General features: G+C 41.1%; 1 non-coding gene and 1 pseudogene across 1 annotated transcript; one reads left to right on the forward strand and one right to left on the reverse strand.

The window, feature by feature from the left end:
* LOC102186690 lies at positions 2,922-4,152 on the reverse strand (annotated as a pseudogene).
* On the forward strand, positions 5,469-5,540 carry TRNAC-GCA. Its single transcript has one exon. It is a non-coding gene; the product is annotated as a tRNA-Cys (tRNA).

Here is an 11,198-nt window from a genome sequence, read left to right on the forward strand (position 1 = left end):
ATTTTTTTGAACCATAGTTTACTTTTAGCTAGTGAAATATTATTATTTCCTACTTTGGAGGAAGAAGTAAGTATTATTAACAAAACTAAACTAAACAAAACAACAACTCAGTTCAGAGCTTCTAGATTGGTGAGATTCAGGGAAAGTAACATGATGGGAGAGCATGAGCCCTCTACATCCCTTCCTACATACCTTGCCCTATCCATCTCTTTCATTTGGCTGTTCCTGTGTTGTATCCTTTTACAGTAAACTGATAGTCTAATTACTTTCCTTGCTGTGTACAGATTACACAACAAAGTTCTGGAATAAGCTAGACAGTCATTGAGAGGTTTGCTGAGTTCCAGTGATGTTCCTTTAGCAGATTACAAACCAGACTTAAATGTCATTGAAGAAGTGATTTGAATGATATTAGAGATCATCAGTTCCTGCCTGCCTGCCAGATTCTCTTCACCACCATCCAGACTTGGTGTATGCACTGGTTTGCACGTGCGGTCTCTTTGAACAATTTTGAACTCACCGCACTTCATTTCAGGATATAACACAAAATATTGGTCTGGTAATCACCGTTAGCTCAAGTTTGCTACAAGCTGGAGCTGAGCTGTCAGTGGAATAGAATCTGGAAATCATCAAGAAAGGGGTTGTTGCACTGCTCAAAGACAAGCTAAAGAAGTTTCCAGAACTGATATTCAAATATATGGAAGTGCGGAGTAGAAATTGAATGAAGGCAGCCAGAAGTTATGAACTTCCAGTTATAAGTACTATTTTACTGTACAACAAGCCAAATATAATTAACATTGCTGGATGTTACATATCAAAGCTGTTAACAGAGTAAATCCTAAGAGTTCTCATTGTAAGAAAAACACATTTCCTTTCTTTAATTTTGCACCTATATGAAGTAATGGATGTTCAACTGAACTTATGATCATCATTTCACAATAAAATTGATGTATGTAAATCAAAGCATTATGCTATACACCTTAAACTTATACAGTGCTACATATCAATTATATCTCAATAAAACTGGAAGATACCAAACAACCAAAAAAAAAAAAAAACCACCGAAATATTCGGGAGAGACTCTGAGAAACAGAAGTAGACAGATTGCCTGGTGTATTTTTTAGTAAAGGATCACACAATTGTGTTTGCAATGCATACTTTGATTTGGAGAATTGGTGCCAGTTGGCAGTAGATCACTTAGATAGTAGTGGGGGAAGAAAAGGTGTGGGCAGAGAGGAGATTCACAACGCTAACATTTGTGAAAAATCTTCTTTTAAAAAGTGCAAAAATAAATAGATATGAAAGAATACTATGGTGACAGAACCTGAGGCTGGGATTAAGTGCTAATGTTTTATCTATGAGGTGTAGTCTGAGGGCATTGACAGCGAGGGAGAGGGAAAGAGGAGGTTTGGTTGGCAAGTAATGTGTGCTGGCTACTGCTTTGTGGGGAGCCTGGAAGAGACGCAGCTTCGTAACAGCCTACACCACACTAGACAAACCACTGGAAGAAATTGTACTCAGGCTTGTGGAGGGAGAAAAGGAGGAAATTCTCCTCTCTTTCTCTCTTTTTTTTGATGTTTTAAGATTTTAATGTTCTTCACCTTTCAACATAAATTTCTGCCTGTGTCTAAACAATAGGGGAAAAGATTCTTCAGGAAAGATCTTCCAGAATTCACAGTATTCCTCTTCAAATACTATAAAAAGAACGTTCAAGTGAACAAAGGATAAGAGAGTTTAACAGAGAATTTTAGTTCAATGGCTTAACTAAAAAAGAGCCAACCAACCAACCTTCTTTTTCTACTCTTGCAAAGGACAACAAAAGTGAACCTGAGAATTTCTAAATCTTTTTTTAAAAGGGAGGAAGGGTGGAAGAGGAGAGGGCCACAACTGTTGCTAAGATAATACTATAACACAAGAAGTCAAGGATTCTATCAAATTCTAAAAATCTCTAAATGTATTACAGAGAACCACATTACTGGAAATATAAATGCATAGGGATATAAACTATTTGGTAGTAAAAAGACTTTGCTATATAAACATGTAGGATGTCACTTTAATCTCTTGATGAGAATAACAGTACAGAGAACAATCTCCAGTTTGCCCTTTAGTCTGGAATTCCTGAACACTCAGCATGCCGTTGGTGTTGCCCTGAACTAACAGCTTTGGAACCCAGAAGACCCCACTGCTGTCATTTTGTAAAGGATCAAGAATCACACTCCTAGAGGACACCATCCACCCTCCCCCCCCCCCCGCCACACACACACACACACACACACACGCTTTGTGTTTGTGTGCCTTGAGATACAAATAACTGTAATTTGCATAATTAAGTCCACAATCAAGTCTGAATACTGAAATCTAGCTAGAAAAAGTAGCAGCAAAGGCAACCTAAGCTAGTTTGTTAGAAAAGCAAGAGGAAGATTTCTAAAACACTTCACTTCAAGTGGGGAATCCCTGGTGACTCAGTGATAAAGAATCTGCCTGCAATGCAGGAGATATGGGTTTGATCCCTGGGTTGGCAAGATCCCCTGGAGAAGGAAATGGCAACCCAACCCACTCCAGTATTCTTGGTCTGGGAAATCCCTCAGACAGAGGAGCCTGGTGGGCTATGGTCCATGCGGTTGCAAAGAGTTGGACACGATTGAAGCAACTGATGACATGCATGCAAGTCCCACCAGCTGTGGATGTTTTGCTGTTGTTTCTTGAAAAAGAAGAATCTATATCTTCCTGGCCCAGAGACAGAACGTTTCTCTTCTCCATTGTCAGGCAGATTCTTTACCACTGAGCCACATGGGAAGCCATAATAAACATGTCCATTCAAGAAAAATGCCATGTTTGTTAAGGTTTTTTTGGAGCAATTCCCAAGTTACTTTAAACTTGTACGTTATTCAAGGACAGAGTGCATATTGGTTAGGATGTGTTCTTCACTGATACATCTCCAAAGAGTTTTTCATGGAGACTATCAACTTCTGAACATCTTCTATCCTGCCACCATTATTCAAAGAAGTCATGATACCTCCCACAGACCCATGCCCTTTCAAAGAGATTATATTGAATTCAAGAGCTTTATCAAGAAATCTTTTATTCTAAAGCAGCATCTCCATTGGCATTGCCAATGCAGAGTGAAATATTCGTCTTGCTTCTATTCTGGGTTTCACTAGATATACACAGAATCCTTCAGAATTATCAATAATATGATAAATCATTAGTGATTTGATGGAACTAAGCTTCATGGCTGCTTCGCCACTGTTATTCTTTTTTTTTTTTTGGTGGGGGTAACTTCCTTGACCAGAGATCAAACCCGCACCCTTGTAGTGGAAACGTGGTGTCTTAACCACTGGGTCACCAGGGAAGTCCTTTGCCACTGTTATTCTTTTTCTTATGCCACTGTTATTCTTGATCTACTCCAAGACCAAGCTGATGCTGTAGAAGCAAGGTAGGGAGCTGTTTTGTTGTTTCCAGCCTACACTTTGTATTCCACAATGGAAGGGCACTCTCTGAGGGCAAATCCCAGCAGGATATCTTGAAATATCACCACTGTGACCCCTACAGAGCCAGCATTCTTCTGGGCACCATCAAAAATCACACCAAACTTTTAAACATCAAACTGGTTTATATGGGAAATTTGAGTGAGCGAGTGAAATTGCACAGTCGTGTCAGACTCTTTGCAACCCCATGGACTGTAGCCTACCAGGCTCCTCTGTCCATGGGATTTTCCAGGCAACAGTACTGGAGTGGATTGCCATTTCCTTCTCCAGGGGATCTTCCTGACCCAGGGATCAAACCCGGGTCTCCCTCATTGTAGACAGATGCTTTACCGTCTGAGCCACCAGGGAAGCTTTGGGAAATTTGAGGACATGCCAAAAAGCAGCCACTGCTCCTTTGACATCAGGAATAAAGTAAAATTCTGCTCTGGGCCTGGTCTCATTTGTGCAGTAATACATGCAGGAGGTGACATGATTGAGGTTCCATGGTCTTGGATTCAGAATTTTCCTGTAACTTCTAAGTTTAGAATAGATGACATTCACAGTTCCCAAACTTCAAGGCTTCTGGGGCCTTAGCTGACCAAGCTCTCATCATCAAATGGCTGGCACACCTTCCTACTTTCAGGTCAATCAGGTTTAAGGGGATAGCATGGAACTGGCTCGGTTCCATGGTGGCTCAGAGGTTAAAGCGTCTGCCTCCAATGTGGGAGACCCGAGTTCGATCCCTGAGTTCGCTCCCTGGGTCGGGAAGATTCCCTGGAGAAGGAAATGGCAACCCACTCCAGTATTCTTGCCTGGAGAATCCCATGGTCGGAGGAGCCTGGTAGGCTATAGTCCACGGGGTCGCAAAGAGTCGGACACAACTGAGTGACTTCACTCACTTATGGAACTGGCTCAGCCAACTCTCCGCTTTGCACAAAAATCATTGTCTGGAATGGCTAACAATTTCTGCACAAGATTCTATATGTTATTAATAATCTTAGCTAAAGCTGATAGTCTGTAGCTCATTTCAAGAACGTGAATGCCAGCTCCTTTGTGGCCTAATAATTCTTTCTATATCTCTAACAACACAGAGCTCAGTAGCTTGGTGGCCTGAGCTGAAACTGACCACCTACCTCCAAGTGTCTTCAGGTAGCAGCATGGGTGGAGTTGGCCAGAGAGGATCTGTCAGTGGGCAGTGAGCATCTCTCTTCTATTTCCTTTTGGCCAGAGGTTTCCCTGCTGGGCAAGTGAGAGTTGGACTATAAAGAAAGCTGAGCACCGAAAAATTGATGCTTTTAAACTTTGGTGTTGGGAAAGACTCTGGAGAGTCCCTTGGACTGCAAGGAGATCCAACCAGTCAATCCTAAAGGAAATCAGTCCTGAACATTCATTGGAAGGACTGATGCTGAAGCTGAAACTCCAATACTTTGGCCACCTTATGCGAAGATCTGACTCATTTGAAAAGACCCTGATGCTGGGAAAGATTGAAGGCAGGAGAAGGGGACAACAGAGGATGAGATGGTTAGATGGCATCCCTGATGTGATGGACATGAATTTGTGTAGACTTCGGGAGTTGGTGATGAACAGGGAAGCCTGGCATGCTGCAGTTCATGGGGCTGCAAAGAGTCGGACATGACTGAGCGACTGAACTGAACTGAACTGAACTTCCCTGCTGGGAGTTAACTCCACTAGCATTTCAGACTGAATCATCCAGCGCTTCGGTGACTGTTAGGGAAGGCAGATCCACTGCCTGTGAGGTGTAGTATTTTATCAAAGTCTGAAAGTGAAAGAGAAAGCCAGAAACTCGGGGCACATTGATAGTTGCTCTGTATGTTCAGTGGCAGCCTTGAGATAGGGCCCAGCACTCTCCTAGAAAATGACTGACTTATGCCCAAAATGGCATCGCTGTGAAAGCCCAAGTGACACTGGTTGCAGTAGTGGCAGCTGAGGTGGAACAGGAAGCTCTCACCCATACTTTGTGGCTCTCCTCCCTGAAATTGGGCTTCCCTGGTAGCTCAGAGGTTAAAGTGTCTGCCTGCAATGCAGGAGGCCCGGGTTCGATCCCTGGGTTGGGAAGATCCCCTGGAGAAGGAAATGGCAACCCACTCAAGTATTATTGCCTGGAGAATCCCATGGAAGGAGGAGCCTGGTAGGCTACAGTCCACGGTGGTCGCAAAGAGTCGGACATGACAGAGCGACTTCGCTTTCACTTCCGTGAAATTAGCAATGCTTAAGAAAAGCTCCTTAATGCAACAACACGGATGGACTTGGAGAAATTATGCTTAGAGGAATAAGACAGACAGAGAAAGACAAATACTGTGTGATATCACTAACACATGGAATCTAAAAAATACAACAAACTAGTGAACATAATAAAACAGAAGTAGACTCATACAGCACAAATTAGTGGTTAGGAGTGGGAAGAGAGAAAGGGGGAGAGGCAAGACTGGGGTAGTGGATTAAGAGGTACCAACTACTATGTGTAAAATAAATAGGCTACTGGGATATATACTATACACACAGAGAATACAGCAAATATTTTATAATAACTATAGAGTTTTAGTATAACTAAAAATTGTTAACTCACTATGTTATACACCTGCAACTTATATAATATTGTACATCAACTATGTCTCAATATAAAATTAATTTAAAATCTCTTCATTTGATGGGCTGCATACATTAGCAAGTGATCAGCTAATTAATTTAAGGAAAATTAATTTTTAAAAAAGTCACGAATGGGACTTCCCTGGTGATCAAGTGGCTAAGACTCTGCACTCCCAAGGCAGGGGGCCTGGGTTCAATACTTGGTCAGGGAACTAGATTTCCCAACTAAGAGTTTCACATGACTCAACTAAAGATCCTATGTGCAGCAACTAAGATCTGGTGCAGCCAAATAAACAACTACAAATAAATATAAAAAATAAAATGAGAAAGTTGTGAAAAATCTCTTGGGATGGAAGGGAAGGCTGGGGAATGAGGTATGTAAACAGAAATCAGGCAGTTCTAGAATATTGAGAGCAGAAACCACCCAAGGTTCTACTGATGCTGCTGGAAAAATATTATAATTTTACCTTGTTTCCATTATTTTGTTCAAGGTACAAATTCCCAGGACAAAGTGCATTGTTGGGCAAGCCTGGGTCAAATGCCTATACTTTTGGGTGATAAGGCATCTCAAATGACCAAGATTTCTATCTCATGAAGTCTATATACAACTGGGAGAGAATAAGTCTAAAAAGAAACCTGGGTACTATTAGAAAAGAAAAACTGATGCTGTATTATTTAACAAAATTCACCTTTATGGCTGTTCAGCATCAAAAACAATTTTATTCCCATATATATACCTTCAAAAATACTCCTGCCTAATAGAATGCAGCTATTCCTCATTAAGTAAAAAAAATTCTCACTCCTTCTTCAGGAGATAATTCATCTCATGACTTACTGCATCAAAATCTATGTCAAGGATGTCTAAGTGAAATAAATTTTTGCTCTAGCTCCAGCTCAGCTGTCTTAGATCAAGTCCCTAGAAGCAGAGCCCAACCCAGGGATTCTTGCACCAGGGATTTGCTGGGGAATTGCTCTCACATAAAGGGAGTGAGGGCAGCAGGATTAGGCAGGGAATCAGTCAAGTCATGATGTGGTCTCAGTCTGATTCCACAGAGTTCTGGCTTCCCTGGTCGCTCAGAGATTAAAGCATCTGCCTGGAATGCTGGAGACCCGGGTTCAATCCCTGGGTAGGGAAGATCCCCTAGAGAAGGAAATGGCAACCCACTCCAGTACTCTTGCCTGGAGAATCCCATGGAGGGAGGAGCCTGGTAAGCTACAGTCCATGGGGTTGCAAAGAGTCGGACACGACTGAGTGACTTCACTTCACTTCTGAAGTCCAAACTGTACACAGATTTGGTGCCAGTTTGAAACACAGGTATGAATAAATGATCTTGATTTAAAAAGTCACATGATCTTACCGAATAAAGGCTCTAACCCAGCTGGGGCCACCTCCACCTGGAACATATGTAGGTAAGGTCTGCTTTTAAGAGATTTCTAGAGGTCTCAAATTCCCTTTTACCCTCTTCCTTGGTAAGTCTGAATTCCCATTGACTTTATTTTTATTTTTATTTTTTTTTAAGATTTAAAATGTTTTATTTTTTATTTTTTATAGAAGAAACACATAAACTTGCCAAGTAAAAGTAGGTTGATCTCTTCCAGTTTAAAATGATCTAATTCAAGGTAGATAATTATTCAGTTCAAGATCTGACCTTTAAGGCTGTTTGCACTAAAAGCTCTTGACTTCCACCTTTCCAAGACTTTTTGAGGTCTGATTGCAGGTTTAGGTTTTCTGATAATGAAAGTGAAGGGCCTTGTCTGGTGTTTTGGCATCTACTCTCCCTATGGTTACCACTGAATAACCAAACCTAGTGTAACTGGTAGTCTGGTTTCTCCAGCACTCAGCTCAGTGGTTTTCCTTGACCAACTTGATCTCATTTGGGTTTCACTGGTATTGACAACCCTTTGAGATTCTGCTCTGTCTCCAACCAGTCCCCGGTTGAGTTGTCTAGTATATGGCTCCCGCTATGCAGTAACTGTCCCCTTTCATCATGGTAGCCCTATGGAAAGCCCCTTAGCACTTAATTGGTGTTCTTCTCATGCCACATAGGAAGCAAAGGGAATTCTGAGGAGAGAACAAGAGAGAAATCTCAGGTTCTCTCTGCCAAACGTGATATGCCTTCATTCTGCTGTGCTTTACTAGTTTATGTGGTCATAGGAACACTTAGCAGGGTTCCAGATAGAAGCCAGTCTTGTGTTTGGCTTCTCACTTAACCTATCTGAAATTTCTGCTCTCACTTGCCCTGCCCCAGGCTAGGGAGGTCTTGGAGGAACCTAGCTGGCACTTTCTACTCTGTTTCTGCCAAATCTGCCTCATTACTATCAAAATCAGTTGTCCTCCTCTGGTCTGAGAAGCAGGTATTATATACTTTCCCTCCCTACTATATATACCCTTTCTTAGGTAAACAAGGCGGCCCTTCCTTTCCAATGAAGCCTGTCTTTAATGGTAGCAAGACTTCAGGGTAAAAAGGAGCAAAGGGAATAAGATATCCTAAAGGGGAAAATGGAGAATTCCCTGGTAGCCCTGTGGTTAGGACTCTGAGCTTCCAATGCATAAGCATGCAGGTTTAGTCCCTTGTCAGGAAACTACGAGCCCGCCTGAACGCCTATGAAAAAAAAAAAAAAACACCAAAAAAAACAATGGGAGGTGGGAGAGGTGGAGGGGGAAACTTTTGAAAAGCATGAGGTTTTGGTGACCAAATCTTTATTCCTAATTACAGGTTCTTGGGTTATAGGCTTGAGTTTGGGGAAGCAGGGAGAAATAGCGGGGAGAGCTATAGAGAGGAAGGTTAGGAAATTCTTACTGGTTCTGGACAGTGAGGTTGAAAACAGAAAGCTCTGAGGTCATAGGGTAGCTAGTATATCATTTCACCCCAACCCTGTTGCTTGTCCATGTTGTTCAGTTAGCAAACAGGGAAGCCCAACCCCACAAAATGTTTGCATTTTACATTTTCCAATGTGTACTTACACATTCTACCACCTTGATTCAGATTAGCTCCCCATTCTAAATATAGACAAACGTATACATGTCTGGACTTTAATTTTCCAGGTATCCTCTCACAAGTCAAATGACTGGAAGTACTGAGGTCTGGGCTTGGGTAAATGATGTTAACCTGTGTATACAATGCCCCATTTTTTAAATCTAAGGATCACAGGGTGTAATTTTATTCAACACACTGTGATTGCCCTAGTTTGATGGTTTAAGCAACATGCTTGTTAATGTATATACATTCACGTGCATGAACAGATGTTGGTTTCTGCTCCTTAAACACATACAGTACTATGAAGCTTCTTGCTCCATCATCTTTACTGCTGTCATTATTGGTCTCTCCAAATATATTTGCTAACCACTGCCTCTTCAGGAGCTGCAATATAAACCTCAGGAATTAAATATTTGATAAATTAGTAAAAAGATACAGAAATTTATGGTTTGCTTGAACTTGTTATGCAGATTCCTGGCACCTCTCTATAGAACAGGTGGTTCAGTAGAGCTCTGCTGCTGCTAAGTCGCTTCAGTCGTGTCAGACTCTGTGCGACCCCAGAAACAGCAGCCCAAGGCTCCTTCGTCTCTGGGATTCCCCAGACAAGAACACTGGAGTGAGTGGGTTGTCATTTCAGTAGAGCTTCAGTGTGATCCAAAAATTTTCATGTTTAACAAGCACCGTTGATTTCAATGGTGGTCCTAGAATAGTTTGAAAGACATTGCAAAACTGCTTCCTAAGGGTTCAGTGCCTCCGTTAACAAGTTAGGCTGGGACTTTCTTGGCAGTCCAGTGGTTAACACTCTGGGCTTCCACTGCAGGGGATGAATTCACATCCCTTGTTGGGAACTACAATCCTGGCTAGTGTGTGGCACAGCCAAAAAAAAAAGCCAGGTCAGTTTCACTTCAAATTTGCCAACAATGGGCAAACCTTGATAATTAAAATATAGCATTTAAGGCTACTTTAATTTACACTCAAAACATCAAGACTGAATCTCCCTTTATGTGGAATAGTAATTCCCTTCAGAGTACCAACAATGTAAGGTATTTTACACTTTAAGACATTCATTGATAGGGTTAAGAGAAAAACTCCGATTTTCCTAGAAGATTCTGTGTATTCCAGTGGTTAGACTTAAGAGTAACGGCTGGTTCATTCAAAAAAATTTAAAGTACTGTGCACAGACTCATTGTGCAAACTATTAACATTTGAATAGCAGGTAAAATTTTTAAATTCCCTTTCTCACTTCTGAAAAAATTTTGGTGCAATCTGGTTTACAACATTGTTGTTGGCATATTGATAATTTACAAAATTAAGCTAAAACCACTTTTGGAAACTACGTTTTAAAAGTTCAATGCATCAGCCTATACAACTCGTTTAATGTTCCATTTTATTCAGTGCTTCAAGCTTGAAAAATTTCTCATAACTGCCAGCTCACGTTCAAACACTATTTATTAGTTAAGAATGGAAATGACAAAGGCCTCTCCCCCCAAAGTTGTATCCCACATTTACCCTTAAGATATCCTTCAACCTACTTTTTAGTAGGTTGTGTTCAAAGTCTGACTTTTCAAAGGCAAAAACAGGAACACTGTCACCAGTCTATTTATATAATTAATTTCTGAATGACAAGTGAAAACTGAAAGCCTGTATTCTATCCAGATACTTTCCTCCAATAGGAACTACAATTTGACTAAAGTATCATTACTGATCTTTCTCCAGAGGAAGGGCTCATTTCAACATGAATAGGTTACACTACCCTCAGCAACCCAAGCTTACTCATGCTTAAAATACAGAAGCGGAAAGCTAACCAACACCCAGGTGGCAACTCAGACTAATTTCATCTTTGAGGAAACCTCATCACAGGTAGCATTAAGTAATGTGATACCACTGTCACTTAACACTCATCCCCCACCACCTTAGCCCTTGAACTAAGAGGGCTATCACTAAAATATTAAACACCTTCGTGTGTACTACTCACACTATTTCAGAAAATTCTGCTCACTTCAGCCTATCATGTTTTCTCGAAATTCAGAATTGCATCCATGAATTACTTCCCACATAATTGCTGCATTGTTCTCAGGCTTTCTAGACAAATTCGAAGTTAACTGGTAGTACTTGATTTATGAGCCAAGAACCAGGGGACAAAAAAAAA

The sequence above is a fragment of the Capra hircus genome, chromosome 8 (genome assembly GCF_001704415.2).
Source record: "Capra hircus breed San Clemente chromosome 8, ASM170441v1, whole genome shotgun sequence".
Classification (NCBI taxonomy): Eukaryota; Metazoa; Chordata; class Mammalia; order Artiodactyla; family Bovidae; genus Capra; species Capra hircus.